Consider the following 4,699-nt stretch of genomic DNA (forward strand, 5'->3'; position numbering starts at 1 on the left):
ACTTGTCGTGATGTTAGGCACAAAAGTGAAACGGTATTTGTGGGTTATAATAACAAAGTAAAAATATAGTATTGTTTCATAATAACATGTGCATTACAATTCGAAACATTATTGTTAAATAATAGACAGTTCACAAATAAACTTTTGTTGAAACAGAATGGTATTGATCTTGTGAACACATAAAGATCGAAAAGATACACACATGAGACCTTTGATACTCATTTTATATTACACTTAATAAGACTTTTATAACTTGGTCAATGCAAGTACGTACAATAAGGGAGACAATGTGTATGATTAAGTATAAAGTATCAAATTATGATCAATTCAATGTGCAGAAATAATATTGAAAACAAAAGTTTATGTAATATATATCAGTTCTATAAACGGGTATGATGAAATAAACATGTACTGAAATTAAAGTGTTGGCGCATAAAACTGTTAACGAATGTTGTTTTCACAACTTATTTGCAATGTAATAAATCGCTCAACAATTGCAGTTAACCTTTTTGTTTGTAATTATTGTTTACGGTAAAAAGGAGTGATGATGAATCTCGGCACTGTCTTTAAAGTACTTTTTAAATACGGGATTACACCTTAAGTTTGACAAACAATAAATCCGATCCGATGTTACACAGTTTACAAACGTTACTTATTGTGTACACCTAGGCGATGAACTTTCAAAGCCAATGACGTCACACGCGGTAAATTTACAGTCCTCGCTAGACGCTAATCGGCACCACTTCTCAGGGATGCTTTAAACTTTCATTACCACGTTTTGTGTTTTGTCAACATAATTTCGCGAAAGTGTCACACAGAACCGCGCCAATGACGTCACACGCGGTAGATTTACAGTCCTCGCTAGACGCCAATCGGCACCACTTCTAAGGGATGCTTTGAACTTTAATGACCACGTGTTGTGTTTTGTAAACATAATTTTGCGAAAGTGTCACATAGAACCGCACCTTACCATATTGTGTTCTTTGTAAATTAAAACTCGTTTATTTGCCTCTCAGTTGGTGTTCTCGAAGCTTGGAGTAAAATGATAATACGGACGAAAAAAAAACTGTCGTGTTTTATGTAAATGAATAGGAAATAGTTGTGTTTAAAAAGCAATTAATCATATGTGTTTTTACAGTTTCGATTTTATTTTTTGATAATGAACCACAATTGTGCGCAGTAAGTGTGCACGCATTCTGTAGACGATGACATGTTTATCGAAATAGATAGGATAAACGACGCATTGGGGGTATCCCCTGGATGTATAAACCGAGATGATAAGTGATCGAGATATCGATGTGGTTTTTTTTGTTTTTTTTTACTATGTTATACGAAAATGTTGTAAAACCCACTTTTAAAACCTACTTGACAATGACATACATGAGTAGAGATTAATAAATCTTAGATAAGATATTTATAACATTAACATCGTATGTGTTTTACAACTTGCATAAGGTCTTTGTTTAAACATGAAATGAAGTGTAGTGTCTACTTTTAGAATTTAAACTACCTAAATAGGTTTGAACATTTATTGGTACTAACTACACTGATATGTTACACTCAAAAAAGCATCCTTAGTCAATAACATACATATCGCAAGATGTCCTAAGACTTGTTTTTAGGTTTATTGCTTAAGTTACAAAATGTAGATTCAACCTTTACATTTTGTTTTGGTGTAATTCAGGCCTTGAATATATATATTGCTATTTTGTGTGTTTCGGTCAAAAGGCAATCAACACCATTCCGTACAAGCAACTATTACTCGATATTAATATTTAGTTCCAAATTACAGTACTGCATGAACTCATGCAAATGTAGGCGTATCGTTCATACACCGCACATTGAAAAAGATACTCTTCGTTTCTGATCCGCGTATATAATAAACAAATTTAAATATATACATGTATTCAAACATTTAATTTATTTTCAACACATCTATCAATAAAAACTGTGATTGTTGCAAAACTATACCAATCCCATTATATGATAAGACAAATATTGCGTACTTGGCATTAAAAAAATGATATCTTTCCCGATGGACATACTTATGAGTCGTGTGTTCCATACGAAAACGTCTGAATCATAACAAACTTATTGTTGTTTCTAAAATGCATATAACCGTTGCTTCATGACCTTCAATGATCAATAACTGTGTTTGCAGGGCCAAATATGTCTGCTCTAACAAAAATACAACGGAAATAGGCGCGAAGCAATCATAATTCAGATGTTAAGCATTTTATGATAATTTAATATTTTCAAATACGTGACTGATTGTTTAGAACTAATGAATGTACTAGTAGCAGTCACTTGCATAAACACTTGTATTATCATACAGCTTTCTTAACACTCTAGCATCATAATTGCTTGTTGAGGCATATTTCAAGTGTAAACGTTCTTACCGTACTTTCAGTTTTTATATTCTAAAACGATTGGAGAAATTTCCCGTTTAAAAATATCTGATAACTATATTTATTGTTTATATATAGATTGAAGTTTTAATAATAATATCCCTTTCTGCCGTTCCCTGGATTGGTTAGTACAGTTATCAACTTGGTGATATAAAATCTACCTCATCTGCAAGTTGCTATTTTTATTGTCGTATCTTGATAGCGAGTTTACCATATCTTAAACCGACCACATATGTTTGCATTTGTTTCATGTAAGGCTTCACTTCAGCACGTAGATATGCATAATCTGATGATGGGTAGTCAAAATACAAAGATTTCTTTTCTTTGTTTCATTTTTTTCATAATTTTATTGGATACATGTTCAGGTAAGTTTTTTTATATTTTATAGAGTTCATAGATTTTTATTATAATCACTTTTCTCTAGTAGAAGTAGTAGAAGTAGACGAAATCGGAGAAGTAGTAGTAGTAGTGGTGGTAGTAGTAGTAGTAGTACGAGTAGTAGTAGAAGTAGTAGTAATTGTAGTAGTAGTAGTAGTAGTAGTAGTAGTAGTAGTAGTAGTAGTAGTTAGTAGTAGTAGTAGTAGTAGTAGTAGTAGTCAGTAGTAGTAGTCTAGTAGTAAGAAGTGAGTAGTAGTAGTAGTAGAAGTAGTAGTAGAAGTAGAAGAACAGTTAGTAGTAGAAGTAGTAAGTAGAAGTAGTAGAAGTAGTAGTATAGTAGTAGTAGTAGTAGTAGTAGTAGTAGTAGTAGTAGTAGTAGTGTAGTCGATAGTAGTAGTAGTAGTAGAAGTAGTAGTAGAAGTAGTAGTAGAAGTAGTAGTAAGTAAGTAGTAGTAGTAGTAGTAGTAGTAGTAGTAGTAGTAGTCGTAGTAGTGTAGTAGTAGTAGTAGTAGTAGTAGTAGTAGTAGAAGTAGTAGTAGTAGTAGAACGTCGTAGTAGAAGTAGTAGTCAGTAGTAGAAGTAGTAGTAGTAGTAGAAGTAGTAGTAGTAGTAGTAGTAGAAGTAGTAGTAGAAGTAGTAGTAGTAGTAGTAGTAGTAGAAGTGGTAGTAGAAGTAGTAGTAGTAGTAGAAGTAGTAGTAGTAGAAGTAGTAGTAGAAGTAGTAGTAGTAGTAGAAGTAGTAGTAGTAGTAGTAGAAGTAGTAACACACTTCTTCTAGCTCGATTTCTGCCCTCCGCCACGCATTACCGTGATTCAGCCCAGCGTGGAAACTACTTTCGTCACTACGATACACCGTGGAACACCATGGAACGCAGTGATGTCGTCGTGGAAAATGGCGGTGACAGGCTCGATCAAATATCTTGATAAGAACTTGAGCGCGGGTGTTATCAGGCAATAAATCTCACGGTGGACCACCGCGATCACGGTGGATCACCGCGGCCTCGGTATTTTTCGGTGAATTACAGGTGAATGTGAATATTCATGTACATTTATATTTTTCACGTTAAAAATATTTGTGTTCCACTCTTTTATATTATACTTACCCTATTTACAGAATCATTTGACATGTCTTACATCGAGCGTGATAAAATATTGCGTTTCATGCTTCATGTTTTGTTTTAATTGTTTCTGCATGACATTTCACTTTTTGTTTTTATTAACATATTTGTTTTTGTTAGCGTTTCGAAAAAGCTTGCTCCCTCGTGACCATATATAGCTCAACTCAAATTTCATGAAAAAGATGTTGCGTGTAATTTGTTATCACACTTCATTCGTATTTTGGTGATTTCATGTTTCTATTGTGACATGTTTTGCTTAGAATACATATGCAAATTCGAGACATCGGCAGTAATAATTCAATTCAGTGATATTTTAATATCATAGTCATGCGAAAATATCATTTGTCATGCTGGCGACCGACTATTTGTTTACCTGTGCCCTGTTTATAACAAGTTAATTTCGATACTTATGTAAACAACGTATACGAAGGCATCTTAACATGATTATCACTTTTGATTTACTTATTATACGTCAATCGATATTGATCACAATATTAATATGCATATCATTAAGTAAAACATACTAATCTTCCTTTCGATTCATGAACATGTAAATAACTGTTTAATAAAATGTACATGTATTGAATATGTGTAGTTTCGATATAAAATGTTGATAAGCAATCGCGTCGAATTGAACGAGTCATAATCATATCACATTGAGATTTTTTAAAGCTGTTTAACTTTTAATTTCAGGTTCGAACAAGAATATTAACAAACATAAAAAATATTCACATTGTCATATACTCGCTAAGACAGCGATATATGTTAGTAGTAGGTTAATTGGTAAATAAAGAAA

The 4,699-nt window shown here is 32.8% G+C and overlaps 1 protein-coding gene across 1 annotated transcript in view; it reads left to right on the forward strand.

Moving 5' to 3' along the window:
• The first annotated feature begins 2,608 nt into the window (after positions 1 to 2,608).
• The window catches only part of LOC127833285 (uncharacterized), an 8,604-nt gene continuing 6,513 nt past the window's right edge, over positions 2,609 to 4,699 (forward strand). Inside the window, exon 1 of the mRNA XM_052358459.1 lies at positions 2,609 to 2,773. The gene's annotated coding sequence lies outside the window, so the exon portion shown is untranslated. The remainder of the gene's footprint in view (positions 2,774 to 4,699) is intronic.

This window comes from Dreissena polymorpha, chromosome 6 (assembly GCF_020536995.1).
Source record: "Dreissena polymorpha isolate Duluth1 chromosome 6, UMN_Dpol_1.0, whole genome shotgun sequence".
Classification (NCBI taxonomy): Eukaryota; Metazoa; Mollusca; class Bivalvia; order Myida; family Dreissenidae; genus Dreissena; species Dreissena polymorpha.